At 38.2% G+C, this 20,590-nt stretch overlaps 1 long non-coding RNA gene across 1 annotated transcript in view; it reads right to left on the bottom strand.

The window, feature by feature from the left end:
* Nucleotides 1-17,257, bottom strand: part of LOC110344981 (uncharacterized) — a 45,034-nt gene extending 27,777 nt beyond the window's left edge. The window contains exon 1 of the long non-coding RNA XR_002387990.2: nt 16,604-17,257. This is a non-coding gene — a long non-coding RNA (uncharacterized LOC110344981). The remainder of the gene's footprint in view (nt 1-16,603) is intronic.
* Nucleotides 17,258-20,590: the final 3,333 nt, after the last annotated feature.

Raw genomic sequence — 20,590 nt, 5'->3', positions numbered from 1 at the left:
AACATTTATATATGTAAGTACTTGTCTAAATAAATTCTATTTGTTTTACTAAAGGAGAGAGACAAAAGTAAAATTTTTGGTAGTTTGTGTTTAAGTGGATCTTAATAACACAGGTAAATAGAATTTTTTTTAAATTTTGGTACTGAGGATTGAACTGAGAGCCTTCTCACTAATCTACATCCCAGCCCATTTTATATTTTTAATTTTGAGTCAAGGTCTCATTAAGTCACTGAATTCCCAGGCTGGGGTTTAACTTACTCCTGCTTCAGTACCAGAGTGTTAGGATTACAGCCACGTAGATTTTTAAAATATAAAAAAGCACTTGTGGCCAGGGATTTAGCTCAGTGGTTCTGCCGTCTGCCTTGCAAGAGCCAGGACCTGAGTTCGATCCCCGGTACCAAAAAAAAAAAAAAAAGCACTTGTAATTACGCTCATAGGTTAAAAAACTACATATTAAATTAGATCATTTTGGCATTTGAGATGATATAAATATCTGGTACTCAACAATAACATAGTTTACTGAGCCTTTGCTAGTAACTTTACAGTAATTATCTCAGCAAATAAAAACTCCCATATAAATACTGCTTTAATAAAGAAAATGAAATCAAATTCTTTGGTTGTCACTTAAAAATACAATAGGGATCTTCACGTGAATTATTGTAATGCTCTTCTACTTGCTTTCCTACGTCTTCTTTTCTCCATTATCTTTTCCCTCATAGCATTCCAAGTCATCTTACAGGTAAAGTTTGCCACGACCCGCACAGGGTAGTGTCGGAAGCCAGGGAGAGCGGTGGGAGTTGAAGAAACGAAGAAATCACGACTATTCTTGAAGGTGGGACCAGGTGGAGCCATAGCTGAATGGGGGCTAATGGCCGCCTGGAGTCCCACATGCTCTTTATTTATAGTGGAAGGCAAACAGGAAGAGAAAGCAGGGCAAATAGGGCTACACGACCTAAGTGGCCTAGGCAGAATGCAGTGTGATTGTTTCGTGATTGGGGCATACGCAGGAAGGGAACAGGGAAGGATACATAGTGTTAGGAGTCTCTCAGGGCTGTGCCATCCGCAGTCTACAATATTAGTCAACAGACAGTCTGTTTGACTACCTAATCTATGGAGAAAAACGGGAGTAGGGATTAGGGGAAGGGCCATCTTCAGGCTTGATCAGCGGCAAGAATATGAATTTGAACATCACTGGAAGTCTTTACATCACTGGTGTGAATTCAATTCAATAAAAGCTGTTCATGTCACATGCAATTGTGTTATTCTGCTTAAAGTCCCATCATGTGCTGTGGAGTCCTTGATTATTTGATTATCAGTTAAGTTTATGCTTCTTTCATAGTACATTGGAATTAAATATTGCAAAGATTGTAGCTGAGAATAGTTATATTTTAAAATGAAAGGTATATTTTCTTACAATCAATATATTTAGCAAACAGAAATAATTATCCTGTCCAAGTACATTTATGTAAGTCTTTTCAAATTACCTCTTTTGAATAGTGAATATAAAGAAAATCCTCAAAATCAGACAAAAAAGTGACTATGATTTCTTTTCTTCCTTTTCATGATGACATTAATCATGCTTAACAATCAAACTCTAAATACTGTCCCCTCAATGTAGGAAAGAGCAAAATAGCAAAAACAAGAAAAATCAAAGTATATTTATGTCATGCATTCCCTCACTTGATTGCATTTTAATCTTTTTTTCCCCTGGCGGGGATCTGTTCCTGAAAGTTGACTTAATGTTTTCCAAAGTTCATAGCATATTATCATAGCTGGTCTGTCAGTACTGTCAATTTTTACTTCACCTGTAATGTTTTTCTTTAACTGCTTCCCTAGTCCCATTACACAGAGGCACAAATTTCATGTCTTTAAATACGTATATATACTTTTTGAAACATGTAGCATTATTACCATGAGTATGCTTTTAAAAATATTTACCCAATAGTGTTCAGCTACTCTTTGCTCTGTTTTTCCTACTTTAGGATCTGCATACCCTATCATCTATCTATCTATCTGTCTATCTATCGTCTTTTATCTACTTACTTATATGTATCTATTATTGTGTTTAAGGGCAAAATATATTATGGATTATTTGCTCTATATTTTAATCCTCTTTTCCAACTATGAACATTCTGATTTGGTAATTTTTGCCAAACATAAATTATATTGAAGTGAATATTATTGCCCTCTCCTTTTGGATTTCTCTAATACCTCTAGAGTTTCTGCTCAGCTGTAAGATTTCTGGGCCCTCAGTGTCATGGATGTTCTATTTAATGGTCACTGATTCATATGTTATTTCAGGGTGTGCGTGTTCACCAACACTTTTCATCTTTTGTCATTTTTATAATAATTATTTTTACCAGGGTGGATGTCATCTCATTGTTGTTTTCATTTGCATTTTTTAGATGACTAGTGATGTTGATCATTTTTCTTATGCCTTTTGGCCATTTGCCTGCCTTATTTTGAGAAATATCTATTTAAATCTATTGCCCATTTTATATCGAGTTATTTATTTGCTACTGGATTTTAAGAATTATATTTTCTAGATTTTAACCACTTGTAAGATACATTGTTTGCAACTGTTTTCTCCCATTCTGTAGGTTAACTTTCCACTCTGATGATGATTTTTTTGTTTTCCATAAATTTTTTAGTTAGATGTAATCTTGTTTGTCTATAATTGCTTTTTCTTTTCCTTTTTTCCCTATGCTTTTGGAATCTTATCAAAAAAAATTCATTCTAAGTTAAATATCCTGAATCATTTTCCCTATGTTTTCCTTTACTTATTTTATTGTATCAGGATTAAATTTAAATTTTAAATCTGTTTTCAATTCATTTTTGTTACTGGTGACAGATACAAGTCTAGTTTCATTCTCCTCCATGTAGGCATCCTGTTTTCCAAGTATTATGTATTAAAAAGGCTGTACTATTTTCAATGTGTGTTCTTATTAATAACATTCCCAAAAAGCATTTGGCTATATATACTTATAAACTCTAAATTCCCTTCCACTATTCTATGTGACTGTATTTATAGCAATGCTATCCTTTTTTAATTACTACTTTTTATTGGTGTCCATATCACCCATTAAGTCTATTAAAATTTATTTTATAGATTTGAGTGTTTTGATATTGTTTCCATATATATTTATAATTATTATTTTTATATCTTTACTCCCTATTAGTATATCACAGCCTTCTTTGTCTCCTTTGATTGCTTTTGATTTAAAGTCATTTGATAAAAATGTGATCTCTTCTTTTTTTTGGATCTCATTTGCATGGAATATCTTATCCTGTCATTTCAGTCTATGCAGATCCTTAGGGGAAATTTGAATTTCTTATTTTTTAATACGTACCATCATTTTATGTCTTTAATTGGAGACTAGTCCATTAAGATTAAAGATAATTATTCATAGGTAAGGTCTTACTGTAGTCACTTTTAACTTGGTTTTTAGATTTTTGCAGTGTCACATCTTTCCACTTTCCCTTTTACAGTATTTTTTTTTTTTTTGGTGGTTAAGTGATTTTTTTCTCTGTTTTTTTATTATTATTCCTTGCTCATTATTTATGTAGTTACCGTGAGCTTTGCAAAAATTATCTTTAACTCTAACAGGCTACTTTGAAATAACAGCAATTGAACACAAACATAAAAATTAACAAAACAAGAAATGAAAATACCTATAAAAATTCTACACTTATACAAACTTATCCCCATGTATCTTTTATCTTTTATATTGCCTATCTTTTAACATATTAATATAGTTATTATTTTAACTATTTTGTTTTAATCTTCAAACTAAAAGTATGCCTTTTTATGCACTATATTTGTGAGTAGAATGTTGTGAAATTGTTTCCATAGTCATTCTTAGCAGAATTTCAATCCCTACTGATGGCTTCTTATTAAACATTAATATGCCTTTCTTTCAGTTGGATCTTTCTTTAGCATTTCTTACAAGCTTGGTTTTATGAAAATATATTCTCTGAGCTAATATTTGAGAAAGTCTTTGCATCTACTTCATTTCATAAAGAATAACTTTGGAACAGTATTCTTTTTCTAGTTATTATTTTTATTAGTACATCATATTTGAATACATAATGATTACACTGCTTGTGGAGAGTTTGGTGTATGAACATAACGCATCTTAATTCTTTTTTTTCTCCCCTCTCCCACCTCTTTCTCAATCTTTTGGTTTCCTTCACTTTTGCAAAAGATCAATCTTGTGTTTTTGCTATTATTTATCTTTCAGTTTGCTCCTTATTTATGTCTTGGGTTTGTCACCTAAGAGAAATAACATGACTTTTGTGACAGATTTGTTTCATTTAATATCACTGAAAGCATCCTTGCTAGCAGGATTTTTCCTTAACTACTGTGAAAATCTCATACCACTCTTAACTGGCCAGCAAGGTTTCTGTTGAGAAATCTGCTGTCGGGAGAGTTTTGGTATTCATATGTGTTGTTTCTTTTCTCTTACAGTTTCAAATATCTTCTATCTATTTTTAACCTTCGAGAGAGAATGATTATATATCTTAGGATAGACTTTGTTAAATCTTCCCAGTAAACCTTGACCTGCCTGTACTTAGATATTTGTAGAATATTCTTGAGATTTGGGAAATGTTTTGTTATTATTTCCTTAAATAAACTTTTTTAAGGTTCTTTTTAATTTTTATTTTAATGTAATGCAAGTAAATATTAATACAGAAAATATAAAAGCTGTTCTATTAAAAATAACTTCATAAAGATAATTAGAGAATAACAATGGTAAATACACTGCATATCATGATCTTAAAAGTATATATTTTCATTTGCTAATCTATCAACTAATTTGCTAATAATATTATACCATTTTGCATAAAATATTTTAAGTATTAACAAAGTGTCTCACATTCAGTATAATTTTGAACAATTTTTTCTTGTTTCACAATATCTATTATACTTTTTGGTCCTTATTTCCACTTCTAGACTCTCACACCAGAGAGACAGTGCAATATCTACACATACGTGTTTGATTTATTTCACTTAAGAATATGGTTTCAAGTTGCATCCAGCTACCTAGAAATGTCTCAAGTTTATCCTTCCTTGTGGCTGAATAGTATCCATTATATATATATAAAAAAACCCACACACATCTTTTTTATCCATTCATCAGTTGATGGGCATTTGGGTTGTTTTTTTTCCCCATTAAGTTTATTACATTTTAGGTATACATTATGATCGCATCCAACACTGGGAATTTGTACCTGTACATGATGCATCTTGGTTCGTGCTTTTCCTCCTTCCCCTGCCCTCCCTTCCACACCTCCACCTCACCCTATTTACAAAGACTTTGTTTCCATTTTTCGCTTTCTCTCATATCCCCCCCCCAACTTCCCCTTTCCCTTTGGTCCTTTTCTTCCTATTTCACATTATCTACTATACATTTTGATCCTCATTTACACTTTCAGTTTCTCACGCCAGATTAACTATTTGATATTTACACATGTGTGTCCTATTTATTTCACTTAAGAGTATGGCCTCAAGGTCCATCCATTTAGCTATAACTGTGTTTAGTTTCTCATTCTTTATGGCTTAGTAGTACTCCATTTTAGAGAAAAACCACATCTTGTTTATCCAGTCATCACTTGATGGGCATTTGGGCTGTTTCCAAGCTTTAGCTATTACAAACTGTGCTGCTATAAACATGGATGTGTATATATTGCTGGGGTATGATGCCTTTAATTCTTTTTAGAAGATACCCAGAAGAGGAATAGCTGGGTCATACAGGACTTCTAATCCTACTTCGCTGAGGAATGTCACACTGATTTCCATAGTGGATGCACCAGTCTGCACTCCCACCAACAGGGAAGAAGAGTTCCTTTTTCTGTACAACCCCACCAGCATTTGATGTTGGTTGATTTCTTGATAGCAGCCATTCTTTTTGGAATGAAGGAGAATCCCAGCATTGTTTTCATTTGCATTTCATGAATGACCAGTGATGAATATTTTTTCATGTTTGTTTGCTGTTTCTGTTTCTATTTCTTAAATAAACTTTCTATAATTTGACATTCTCAATTCCTCCTTGATAACCCCAAATCTGCGTATTTGCTGTTTTAATGCTGTTCACAGTTTTTGTTTTCTTTTTTCATCTTAATTTTTTCTTTCCCCTGGACTATGTGTTTTCAGATAGGCTGTCTTTGAGCCCTCCAATTCTCTCTTCTATTTGATCTATTATGAGACTGATGTCTTCTATCATGTTTTAATTATGCTCATTTCTTGTACAGTTCATGGATTTCTGTTTGAGTTTTAAAATTACTTCTAGCATGTTCTCTGATAGAGTATTGAATCACATCTCTTTTATTTTCTTGAAAGTTATTAAATCTGTAAAATAGTTCCTTTTAAGTTCTTTACCCTGAGAGTATGGCCACCATGATTTTGGTCTGATTTGTTTTTGGTATCTTATTTTGACTGTTAGATGAGTTCATCATTTCCTGAGATTGCTAGGTGATTATCTGTCATGGCATCTGGGCAGTCTTTATAATCTGGAACTATTTGTATCTAATTTTCAGAAATTCTAATCAGTCTGATAGTTTTCTCTGAAGCTGTAGTCACTTCTATTTCAGTGCAAGATGGTAATCTAAGTCAAGGACTCTTGAGAGTGTCCTTCATGTGTTGTCACTGTTTCAGCACCAGAGAATTACACAAACCCAGATTCCTCCCACATCTGTAGTTGTGTTTTACAAAACGATGACAATGGACCTACAAATTGTAGTCCACCTGGGCAAGCCTTTTACTATGGTAGGAATCTGTCCAGATCCCTCATCCAGTCATCAGCCTAGAGTTGAATTGTGTGGAACTCTCCCTATCTTTGAAAAGAACTACCCTAGAGCACTGATGGGAAACCTTTTAGAGCCTTCAATGATACAAACAACCCCCTGCTGCACAAGTCCCATGGGATCACCAGGACTTCCCTTAGAGGCTCCTGTGTCACATCTGTGGCCACTATTACTATAAATATGTTCCCCGTCCTCAGCTGACAGCCAACCAAGACCAGCACAATATTGAGACCTGCACTGGTATTATTCTTTATCCACTGCCAAGGTGGCCCAAGACCACTGATGCCAGAAAAAGAAAAAGTTGACTGGAATTGAAGTCCAATAAAGAGCGAACAAGTTATCTCCATGTAATAGTGGGATTCTTCCATAGGCAACGCCTGCAGACACTGGTGGGAGATAAAAGGCCAATTAGGATCTGTCCAGTGTTTGATGTTGCCAGCAGGCACTCAATTCCAAGACAAAGTCTTATATGATGGATGTTCCCTGTCCTAACAGCAAGAAATTGAGTCTTCTCTAGACTATGTTCCTTAAGATTTATAGTAGTGTTGGCAAACACAGTCCATGGAAACCAAGTCTGATACTAAGTGGAGTCATGTCTGGGTTTCACAACAACAAATACCTAGAGAGTTGTAAGTGTGCACAAAGGTATCTGGTGGTAATAAAGGCTGAAACACAAGTATATCCCACCAGTGTGCAAGTATGTGCCTGAAACCAGGGCTGGTATAGCATAGTGGTTCTGCCTGTGATCTGTGAGTGCTGGGCTGCTGATAGTTGTGTTGTCAAAGTTTGGGGAATTAGTATTGGAGACATTCCATTGGCTGTCAAGGCTGATGCTAAACTGGCTCCCACAAAAGCATGAGAGCTGCAGGGTCTTGGGCAATGTGGGTGGGAGATGGGTGTTCCAAACCCACTCAAAGTCTGGCAATGATGAAAATCAAAATTCCAAGGTGTTCTGCCAGCACACAAGTTTCCATTTGATACTGCAGTAGGTCTAGAAGCTCCATCTGTGTGCTCTGGCCTTCTTATGGCTTTTTGGTTTCTACCTGGTGCTGAGTCTCACTGCAGTAGGCACGACTCTAGCTCTAAAACAAATCCTGATGATAACATTTGTGTTCTGCTTACAAATGAGTAGAATTTTATTACCAGCTCTGTTGCCCAGAATTGTGTAAGGGGTGTTGGAGAAAGTCTTACATGACTGGGAGTTTCAGAGACTACATTAGGGCCTAGAGTTAGGGCTTGTGGTTCTCTATCCAGCACTAGGTTTCACCATGATAGGCCTGGCATTTGGTTTCAATTCCAAGGTCAGGACTTAATTTCTCTCCCCTTCCTCATGCAAGTTTCTCTTTCCATTCTGCTTAGAGTTAGCGGAGGGGAGACACTGGCAACTTAACCCTTCCTACCTTTTCCAATGTGTATTTTTCTTTTATTTTAAATTCTAAAATGAAGGACTAGAGTCTCTCACATGACTTCCTTGGCTCTTATGAAGGTAGTTTGTTGTGTGAATAAATACTCAAAACTTGGTGTCTTGGAGAGATGATTGCTAGATAATCTTATCTGCCATCTTGTTGTGGCTCTCAACACAGTTTGGATTTTATATTCTAAGTAATTAGAAGTTATGAAAGGTATTTAATAGGTTCATGGAATATTGATAGCTCTATTCATTTGGATATCCTTGAGAATGGTAGTGTTTCTGTACATCTAGAACATGATGTCAATAGGTAAACAGATTATCACTTTCTCAAAGATTTCAAAAAGGCACATAAAAATAAAGCTATTTAACCCTCATTTTCTGAGCATGTAACTCTGCTGCTAAGAATAAGAATTAATATTTTGTGAGAACAGGATAGTCAGACTAAAGTTTTACAACCAGAGTTATGGGTTAGCTTAGGAATTGAAGGGTCCTTGGGCAGAAGTAGAAAGAGTGAATTTAGGGGAGCAAGTATCCTTTGTGTGAAGATGGTAGTCACTTTAAACAGTTAAAACATGAAGCTATTAGGCTTTCAATGTTACTTGTTTACTGATACACCATATGCAGTGGGAGAGGAATATTATTTGGATTATTTAACTTTTTAAAATTTAATATATAATTTTAATGATATAATATATTTTTCATATTATGGTCTAACAAATGTAATGTATGTGTTTTAACATGTAAGCTATATAGCCATAAGTTTAAAATAATATATATATAAATATAAATATTTTCATATACATAAGACGTCCATACAAAAATATGAGGTACTTATGAGAAAGGGTAAAGATTAAAGAATGCATCATATTTAGTCTATAGCATATATACTCTTATTAAGTATTTGAATGTTAAACTAAATCTTTTCACTATTAGAACATTTCCTTTTTTTATTTTTCTTTTTTTTTTTTTTTGGTACCGGGGATCGAACTCCAGTCTTTGCGCTTGCGCAGCAGGCGGCAAAACCACTGAGCTAAATCCCCGGCCCTAGAACATTTTCTTTAGTACGTTGAAAAGTAAATCACTAATTATTGTTTGCCAGTCAGAGATATGCACATCGTTTTTAGTGATAGCTTCCTTTATCTTTACTATAATAATGAGAACTAAAAACATCTTTTCAATTTAATGTTTAAAAGCAATATGTGATAGTTTACTATCTCTGTCCTCTTCCATATTTCTAGTATGCCTTTTTTATATTTCTGTAATTTACTCATATTTTTACTTTGGAGTTCATCCTATAATGTTTTATTTTCTCTATTTACAAATCTACTTCCTTCGTTAAATTGAGAAATTTTAAATGGCTGGATGATGTCTTCGTATTTTGTGTATTTTTGTCTTCAAAAAATGTGTTCAGAATTTGAATAGACATACATGTAAAAAACACTGTTCATATTTTATTTTAATAAGTTACATACTTTGATCCTGATAATTTGTTTAGATGCAACAAATCAAATAAATTGTCTTTAACAATGTACAGAAACAATGATAAACATCATAATTCAGGCACAGGAGTCTTGTTACTTTTGTATCAAACCAAACCACTGGCTACAGTCTGGTCAGCCATGACTGCAAAGGCAAGTCACCTATGATGCTGAAATTCTGTCTAGTTTTTAAAAAAAGAAAAAAGAAAAATACTACGTGTTGCTGTCTATGTGTAGAAGTAACCATATTTTATGCAAACTACTCCATTGAATGCTTTAAACTCCCCCTGCATTCCTGGGATGAATCTTATTTCATCATGGTGTAAAATCTTCTTGATGTTTTGCTGCATTCTATTTGTCAGTATCTTACTGAGGATTTGTTCATCTATGTTCATTTAAGGATATTGGCCTGTGGTTCCCTTTTTTGGTTGGATCTTTCTCTGGTTTTGGTATCAAGGTAATTCTTGCTTCCAGGAATGACTTTGGGAGTATTGGTTCCCTTTCAATTTCTTTGAAGGGTTTGAGGATTAGTGGCATTAGATCTTCTCTAGATTTCTTGTAAACTTCAGCAGTGAATTCATCAGAGCCTGTGCTTTCCTTTATTTGTAGACATTTAATTAGATCTTCAATTTCATTGACTGATGTTAGGTTATTTAGAATTTGTATACATTCTTGATTCAGCTTTGGCAATTCATATGTATTTAGGAATTTGCCCATTTCTTATGTGTTTTCAATCTTATTAGAATAAAGGTTCTCAAAGTTAGGTATTGATCTTCAGGATTTCCACAGCATATGTGTGATTTCATCCTTTTCATTCCCAGTTGCGTGGATTGGAGCCTTTTTTTCCCCCCTTTATTTTTGATTAGATTGGCTAAGGGTTTACTGATTTTATTTAATCTTTCAAAGAACCAATTCTCTGATACATTGATGCCTTGTATTGTTTTATTAGTCTCCATTGGATTTATTTCTGCTCTGCTCTGTTCTGATCTGATCAATTTATCCCATCATGTGTAGGAAGAACCAGTATGGTAAAAATGGCCATACTCTCAAAATCGTTATACAGATTTAATACAATCCCAATCAAGCTACCAATAGCATAGTTCACAGAATTAGAATTAAAACATTTCTAAAATTCACTTGTAACCAGAAGAGACCAAGAATAGCACAAACAATTCTGGGCAACAAAGGCAAGACAGAAAGCATCACAATTCCTGACTTGAAGTTCTACTACAGAGCTACTGTGATTAAAATTAAGAAAAACAAAACAGCGTGGTCCTTGCAAACAACAACAACAAACAGACCCAAGGATCAATGAAACACATTAGAAGATGCAGAAACAACTCCAAACACACTCAACCACCTTATGTTTTATAAAGGGGCACAACACATTCACTAGAAAAAGATATTCTCTTTAATAAATGGTGCTGGAAAAACTGGCTCCCCACATGCCAGTGATTAAAAATAGACTCATGTCTAGCACCGTGCACTAAATTAAAATCAAAATGGATCGAAGATTTAGCTCAGCAGTGCAGAGCCTGCCTTGAAAGCACAAGACCTGAGTTTGATTCCTGGTACAAAACAAAAACAAAAACAAAAACACCCAGAAACACTAAATCTGCTAGAAGAGAGAAGAGGTACAACTCTTGTAGACATAGGTGCAGGCAAAGACTTTATGAACAAAATCCCGATCGCATGAGAAATAATACAAAGAATCAACAACTGGAATCTAATGGTAATAGAAAGCTTTTGCATAGCAAAATAAATCACCAACTGAGTGAAGAGACAATCCACAGAGTGGGAAAAATTCTTTGCCAGCTTTTCCTCAGTCAAAAGACTAATATCTAGAATACATAAAGAACTGAAAAAAATCATCCTCTCTAAATTTAAAAGACTCAATCCAAAAATGGGCATCTGAGATTAACACACACTTCTCAGATGAAGAAGTACAAATGAAAAATAAATATATGAAAAAATGTTTAATATCTTTGATCATTCAAAAGATGCAAATTAAAACAATGCTGAGATTTCACCTCACTCCAGAGAGAATTGCAGTTATCAAGACCAGTTACAATAACAAATGCTGACAGGGCTGTGAGGAAAAAGGAATGCTTTCCCATTGTCTGTGGGAGTGTAGACTGGTGCAACCACTGTGGAAATCAATGTGGAGATTCTTCAAAACACTAGGACTAGAGGTTCCATTTGATCCAGCTACTCCACTTCTTGGTGTTTTCCCAACAGAACTGAAAGCATCACAACAATGATACATAAATACCCATGTTTACAGCAGCACAGTTTGTAATAGCTAAATCTTGAAAACAGCCCAAATGTCCATCAAACAATTAATGAATAAAGAAGATGTGATTTTTTTATACAATGGAGTACTACTCAGCCATAAAATAGAATAAACTGGCAACATTTAGGAAATGGATGCATCTGGAGGTCATAATCTTAAGTGAAATGAAACAGACACACATGTGTAAATGTCGTATTCTTTCTCTGGTGTGAGAAACTGAAAGTGTAAATAAGTACCAAAATGTATAATAGATACTGTGAAATAGAAAGAAAATATCAAATGAGAAGAGGGGCTAGGGACAGGAGAAGGGGAAAGAAAGAAGGGAAAAATAAAAAATAAAAGATAAAATGAACAAAGTTTTTGTGAATAAGGACAGGAAGAAGAGTTGAAGAGAGTTGGAAAAAAACAAGAATCAAGATATATCATGTACGGATACAAATTCCATGTGATGAATGTGATCATTATGTACCAATAAAATTTATTAATAGAAATGATGACATAAATTTCAAAAGAAGAAAAAGGAGATTTTAAGTCTCAATGAAAATAACAAAATTTTCCAATTTATCTATGTAGGTAAAAGTTTCATGTAATTGTCTGGAAGCACTTTTAGTACAATATATATAATTATTTTATTAATGTTTATTCATATGTGTACTCTTTGACTGATTCTATTACTCTTCAGTGTTTTCCTTAAATCTCCAGAGTTTTAGCATCCTGAATAGCAATGGTACAGTATATCACAAGATAATCTTAATGTAAGTAGAAGAGATATCTGAAATTTGAAAATAAATCATTGGAGAAGAAAATCTTGATGAAACAATTTTATGTGAATAATTCTTACCATCCTATCCTGTCATACTGTCCATCTAAATTTTCTTTCTTTCCTTTTCTTTTCTCTCTTCTTTTTTGGCATAGTGATGAACAATTCAGCAGAACAGACATTCATTTGAATATAATAGTGATAATTATTTAATGATGAGGTTGGAAATTGCTTACTGTGAAGACGAAAAGATGTAATAACTTGCAATTGGCAAGAAAATGACAGTTCATTTTGCTTAGAGAATTTAGTGAGAAGAACAATCCAGAAGTAGTTATCACAAACAGTAGCTTAGATTTTTGAAATGTTCTTACTATACATAAAAGTTCTAAGAGAAAATAGGAGATAAGTTGAAATATTTATATACTATACTCTCATAGTACAAATAAGTAAAATATTTGGTAACATCTTTTATATGATGTATACAAAAGTAAATAAAAATAAAATATATCAAGCAATGAAAGGCTCATTTGGAAGCAAGATCTTTCAAAGGCTTAAACAGCATTTGAAGGAAATCAATTGAAATCAAATAAGGAATATATCAAAGGGAAAATAATCATCTCATATTTATGCATGCAGGATACTGAACCGAAAACACAATAAGAAAAGTACATTTGATTAGCATAATTTCATTTTACTATTCAAATTAATGTTAGAAATTTATTTTGCTTAAATTACTGGATTGTCCCTGGATTTTACACATTTCAAATTTATGCTTGTATTTGAATTTGGTACCTGCAATGGTTAATTTTAATTGTGTCAATTTGATTGGCTTGAGCGTCACTTAAGGTATCAATAAAGCACACATCTGTGAGTGTCTGGTTAGGTCGTGGAGGTGTGCCCTGGGAACTCCATGTGGTCCTCAGTCCATTCCTTCCTGGCACTTTTCCCCTCTCTGCTTCCCATCCTCTATTAATTAGGCACCACCATGCCATCTCATTATGAAGTTTCTGCCTTAGAGCCAGCTGATCTTGGAGTAAGCCCCATGAAATCCTGAATCAAATTAAACCTATCCAAATACAAGTTATATGTGTCAGGCAATGTGCCCCAGCCACTGGAAATCAGACTAATACAGAAAATCGGTGGTAGAGAAGTGGATTGTTGCTATGACTAAACCTGACAATGTGGTTTGCAAATCTTTGAAACTGGCTTGTGGGAGAAGTCTGGAAAAGTCAGGAGAAGCAAGCTGGGAGAATGCCTAATGGGTAATTCTCTTGTGAGCTCAGAATCCTGTTAAAAATGTGGGCAGTAAAGGCCAGGTTAATGAGGTTTCAGTTGGGAACAAGTACTTCATTGGCAATTGGATTAGAGGCCATATGTTACACTCTGATAAAAATTTGTCCAAATTTTGCCCATATCTTAAGTATTTTCAGGAGACTGTGATGAGTGGAGGAGGACTAATTAGTGTAAACATGGAAATTCAAAGGCAGCCCATTATTCAGGCTCCTTTGCATGGGTATTGCTGATTAGTTTTAGCCGGATTTGTAGTGAGAACTGTGGGACACGAAGTAGAGCAGAAAATTATGAAAATCTTACACTTCATCCCCAAATAAACCATGTTTACAGTTGGGACCAAAGGACATGTGGCTGCTGAAGATATTATCATCATTAAATGAAATGATCAATGGAACTTAAAGTAATGAGGATGAATGAGATACCGTAGGTAGTTCTTATAGCTAGAAAATAGATACTTTTTTTGGGGGGGGGGGGCAGCCAAGACTTTATTTAGTGACAGAAAAAGGAAAGCAGCCCCAGGAGCCACTAGAGAGAGCAGGCTCACTCACCCCGGCGGGGTGTGGGTCTTCACGTGTCCCCTGACCTAGGCCGGCACAGGCAGTGGGGACCAGGCAGCTTCAGGCCCCCAGCTCCTGGACACCGGCAGGGGCCTGGCCTCCCTGCAGCGAGTGGGGAGACCAGAGGAGGGTGGGCGCCCCAGCAGGCACCAGGCTTTGCCCTCGCGCACCCTGAGGTCCCACAGCACCTGCTCCTGCTCAGGAGGCAGAGCGAGGCCAGGGAGCGGGCCTGGGGTGCAACTGACCTCCCAGTACCCTCCCCCACTGTGCCTTTGTAGCCCCCTCTATGGCACATTAGAACAGGAGGAGAAAGTCCAGCGTGGAGCCAGGCTGGTGGTGCACACCTGTCATCCCAGCACTCAGGAGGCTGAGGCAGGAGAATCACTGCACGACTGAGGCCAGCCTGGAGGAAGTAGAGTGGCCAGGTGACTTGATATGGGGGTGGACTGAGGCCAAGTGGAGGTCTCACTATGTAGTTCAGGTTGGCCTCGAACTCACGACAATCCTCCTTCCTCAGCCTCCTGAGTGCTGGGATGACAGGCGTGCATGTTACCTTCTCTCTCCCTGTGTGGGGAGTCTGGCTTCCTACTGCAAGCAGCTGCATTACAAGCCCGTTTCTCCCGTGCACAGAAAGGAGCGCTCACGTCCACACCCACTTCCAGAACACAGGACGCAGAACAGGGGAAAACCCCATTAAGAGTAAGCACTCAGGCAGCCAGCCCCGGGGACTCCGATCAGGTGACTGAAGTAATTAATTACCGTGCTCTGCGCCCGGGGGAGTGATGCTCACTTGGTGTCATCAGCAGAGGACTGACGGGTCCCCGGGATTTCGTTAGGGGACCAGAGGGACGGCGCTCACTTGCCAGCCCCCCCCGGGCGAAGGACATGGAGAGCTGCTCCTCACAGTAACCCTCCCTCCTCGAGCCTGAGTGAGGTGACTGCTCCCAGGCATGGGCCCCCCGTGTGCCCAGCTACACCGACAGGCGCAGAGCTGGGTTTCGGCTCCCAGAGCAGAGCGAGCGGAGGGCGGACCTGCTCGGGAGGCTGAGGTCGCTCTGCGGCACCTTCCAGCTAAGTATGCTTCGTTCTAGAAACGCAGGGGTGCTTCCAAGTCAGGAAGCAGAGGCAGTGAGATACACCAAAGTATCTTCCCAGAGAGCTGAAGACATCTGAGCATGACCCATGAATACTCCTGTTTACAGCAGCAAACAGCTGCATCTTGGAAGCGGCCTATCTGTTCATCAACAGATGAGTGGATAAAGAAAGTGGTATTTACACACCATGGAGCACTACTCTGCCATTAAGAAGGATAAACTCGAGTCATCTGTAAGAGAATGGGTGCACCTTGGGACCACAATGTGGTGAATGAATGAGATTCTACATTTCTACATTTCCTGTGCAGATCAGTCACTCAGAAGTTCGTTTCTTCAGAACAGTGGGAAAGGGGTCGTGCGTGGAGACCACGCTTGAGCGCCCTCGAGGCTGGGGCTGACCTGGGGACACAGGGCCACGGAGACAATGCAGGTCCCCAGCCTGGGGTCGCAGGGCCCAAGGTTGTCTGCTCACAAGAGCCGCAAGTCTCCTCCCTGTGTGGGACAAGGCATAGAGAAGGTGGCTCAGCAAGGAAGAGCCTTTCAGTCTCCCCTCAGGTTCTGTGACTTTGCAGCACTCGGCCATGGCAGAGCACGGTGGGCACTGCTGCCATCCGGTCACCGCCCTCTGCTGCACATTTACGTCACTGGAGCCGCTCCGCCGTGGCACTGTAGATGTTCTGGTTGATTCCCTGTCATGGGGCTGCGCATGCAGAGTATTAGCAGCACCCTCGGTGCCGTCCTATTAGTCGGTGTCTACCATCAAAGTTGTCCCCGGGCTTCCGCAAATGGCCCCTGTGAGGACAAACCGCTCCCCACCCACACCGAGGACCATGGATCTAAATAATAAAGAAAAAACCAACTACAAGCACTCACCGAGGTTTACATAAGGGATCTAACATTTAAAAGCACTTACTCTGTGAAAGACGGAAGACAACACTGTTGGAGGAAACTGCTGCCACGCGCACTGCACCTCCCACGGGCAGGGCGCAGCCCCGAGGGGCGAGGTTGTGACAGAATCTCACTGATCCAGTCCCATCGGGCACAAAGGCAGCTCAGAATTCACGGAATAAAACCCGGTTGCCGCAGAAACATTAAAAACCGGAGGTGTAGAACAAAACAGTCACAAATGAATGTGCAGCGCTCAGCAGACTCGCTGTTAATCAGTCACCGGCCGAAGGAGCCAGCAGGTGAATGTGTAACACCGGCAGCTTCGGTATCAGGACCCAGGGCGGCCAAGGAATCTCACGCCCGCAGCTTATTAAGGGCCAGGACGCCGTAAACCCCTGGCCACCAGCCTCAGAGCTTGACTTGTCTGTAAACCCCCCAAAATGTGTGGGCACCAAACGCTTAGTCTGCGAGGGAGGGGTGGGGTCGCTGCCAGGACCCCCTCGATGCTTGTTAAATATTTCTGCCAAGTCCTGGACAACTGCAAAGACTCAGTGCTGACTGAGACTCATCCTGTGAGGCGTCCTTTCCCAGCCAAAGTCACCCGGAAGAGGCCCCTTGTCACACCAGCTTCGCCCCAATCTTTTCAATGGGAATACATTTTAAAAATATTTATTTTTGATACTGGGGATGGAACCCAGGGCCTTTGCATTGAGCTATTTCCCCCGCCCTTTTTTGTAGTTTCTATTTTGAGGCAGGGTCTCGCTAAGTCACCAAACTGTCCAGGCTGGGCTTGAACCCATTTGGCATCCTCCTGCCTCAGCCTCCCAGAGGGGTGGGATGATGGACCTGTACCTACTACACCTGGCTCTGATCATAAGTGTTTATGCTGCCCCGAGTGGCTTTTGCAGGAATATGCCTGGTAGGGGAGGAGATGTGTTGATTGCTGGCTCTTACACCGTCCCCTTTGAAGGGAGACAGGGCAACCCTAGCAGCTGGGGTGGAGACCAGCAAGGGCTCTAGCTCTCGGGGCAGGAAGTAGCTTTGGCTGGGAGCGAGGGGAGGGGGCCTGGCCTGCAAACAGCCCGGACTTCCGGTGGAGGTGGAGGGACTGTCCCCAAATCAGACAGCAACTCAGCCTGCCCGGTTTTGTAAACTTACCACAAACCACTCACCCTCACGCAGTTCTTGTTATTGAATTACAATGCCACAGCCGGCCGACCTGTTCTGAACGACTAGAAATCTCAGCCACACTCAGACACTCCCTGCCTTTTCAGCTGTTCATTCCCCAACTCTACCGCTGACTCTGAAAGGGCACCTGCTTCTTCTGAGTTCTCAGCAGAGGCCAAAATGCGGTCAATGATAAGCAAATGTGTAACCGAATTTTCCTAAACTGTGCTCCAAAAATAAATATGTAGCTAAACAATGAGAAGTTAGAAAAAACAGACTCGTCTTCTAACAGAAGTTACCAAAATTTATCCCAATTTAGATCACACAGCCTTTCTTGTCTTTTTGGGGGGTGGGGTTCAAACCACAGCCTCAAGCATGCTAGGAATGTGTTCTACCGCTGAGCTACAGATGCCCAGGTCTGGAGTTAAACTAAAGGGGAAAAGAGTCTCTCTCACTAAAAAAAGAAAGTGTTCGCTTTAAATGGTGAAATGATTATCCGCCCAGAGCAGGTATTAGCTGTGCCAGTTTGCAGGTCCTAAACTGAGCCTAGTGGGCTCCACGGGCAGGGATGGCGGAGGGCTGGGGCTTCGTGGTCCTCTCAGCTCTCTGCCCTGGCTAAGCTAATACTGAAAAGTACCTCTCAGGAGCCCGCACTTTCAGAATACTCAGTAAGATCTCTTGTTCTGTGTTATTATTTGAGACAGGGTCAAGCTACCTATTCCAGGCTGACCTTGAACTCCCTTCTGCAAAAACCTACAACAGGATACACTGCTCTTAAGCCTGTTTACAAACTATTGCAGGTCTTGTACATGCTAGGCAAGCGCCCTAACAATGAGCTGCTTCCTCAGCCCTTTTTATTTTATCCTGAGACATGTTCTCACCACGTTTCCCAGGCTGGCTTTGAACTTGGGATCCTTCCCAGTGCTGAGATGACAGGCGTGCACCACTACGCCCAGCAAGGCTGGTTTAAATTTGAGAGTCTTTGCACAGACTGCTTCCTGGCTGTTCCTCTTTGCTTCTGTGAGTGGGGAAACCTGAGGGTCAGATCTGAGCACCAGGTCACCAGGAGGGTGGTGTGGCAGGGAAGCAGAGCACAGACAAAGCCACGCTGGGAGGAGAGGCCGATACATTTTTGAGAACAACATGATGCTTGCAAAAAATCAAAAATTTATTTATGGGCATAAAGTTGAAGAGATTACTACATAAATATGCTAGATATTCTAATTGAGGAAACAAATGTGTATCTCTAGAATGAAAACTGATAATCCTCTTCATTATTTAGTATTTCATTGAAAACTAAAGATGAATGGAATATGTAAGCTTGTTTTCATTTTCTTGTCAGTGTTTGTATATAGTGAGCATTCCTGTCTTTGCCTTTTTCTGTGTATTTGTGTGAATTTTCTACTCCTTACCTATATAATTCATATTGTTCATGCAATTCTGCTTCCTTCTTCCCAAACTCACAGATGAAATATTAAAAACGAAAAGGGGACTTTCTGCTTCCTTATAACTTTAAATTCAGCAACTGGGCCTGGTGATACACATGTATATCTCGGTACTCTGATACGGAGGCAGGAGAACACAAGTTCAGGCCTAGCCTGGGCAGTTTAGGGACTTCAAAATCATGTCTCAAAATAAAAACAAAACAATGCAAAAAAAAAGATCTGGGGATTTAGCTCAGTGTGAAGGCCCTGAGTTTAATGCTAGTAGTGCACACCAAAAAATTAAATGCAACAGAATTTTAAATAGATTAATTTATCTTCCAAAATTGTCAAAATAATACAATCCTCAAAACTTCATTCACTGTTTGATTTCTGGGTAATTATTTCCTTTTGTATCCTTCCTTGCTTTTGTTTTAAGGCAGACTGCTATGGTGGCTAAAGATAATAATTTTAGCATCAGATCGGCACTGTTCACCTTGAAAATGTAAAGCTTAGGAAAATAAATCAAGCTCTCTGTGCCTCTGTTTCATTATTCCTAAAACAAAAATAACATAGAACCCACTATAGGTACTTTGCAATAATTAAATGAATGATACCTGTCAACTGAGTAGCTCACGGATCAAAATATATTAAGAATTTAACAAATGGTAACAATTATTAGTAATTACAGAGAAGATTCTTTCATTAAGACGATAAGGATATTTTATGGGATTGACCCAGAGTCATTAACATCAAGTGACTCCAGCACCTAACAATTATAGAATCTAATTATTTTTCTGAGAAACTCTATTTGTTAGAGCTAATTATAAGTAAACAACCTCCACCATAACTCCTCTTATCTTCTACTCTAACGATCTAATTAAGAAGCACACAAATAGGAACATAAAAAATGCTAAGAATTAACTTTAACTGAGTACATTAAAAGTTGTCATGTATACAAAGTAAATCAGAATGGATATGGCAAAATAAATCAAGTAAACATAATTAGAATACTGAGCTTTAATATCAAATTTGCCTCATTGAGGTATCACAAGTCAATATGAGTCTTAGATTATAAATTTGTTGACAATTTTTATTATTTAATATTGAGACACTTGTAGGACATGTTCAGAATACTAACTTTAGTAGTATATTTTCAATTGCTTCATTTAATTGATATTGATTAGTTGTGGAAAATCATGCTAAGCGGAAAAGTCTATTAATCATTATAATTTAACCATACCAAAGATGCCAGAATTTATTGTTCATATGATCATGGGAAGACTATAAGAAAAATAGGAGAACGAAGTTGTCAGCTCTCTGGTTTACCTGAATTTCTATAATTTATTAAAATTCACACTCAAAATGCATGTTAATATATTTATATGCCTATCTTGAGGTAATTTTTTCTCAGATCAATATGC

This window comes from Heterocephalus glaber, unplaced genomic scaffold (genome assembly GCF_053883595.1).
Source record: "Heterocephalus glaber isolate CG9 unplaced genomic scaffold, H.glaber_assembly_v1.0 deba00001600, whole genome shotgun sequence".
Taxonomy (NCBI): Eukaryota; Metazoa; Chordata; class Mammalia; order Rodentia; family Bathyergidae; genus Heterocephalus; species Heterocephalus glaber.
This window is presented reverse-complemented; position numbering and strand designations above follow the sequence as displayed.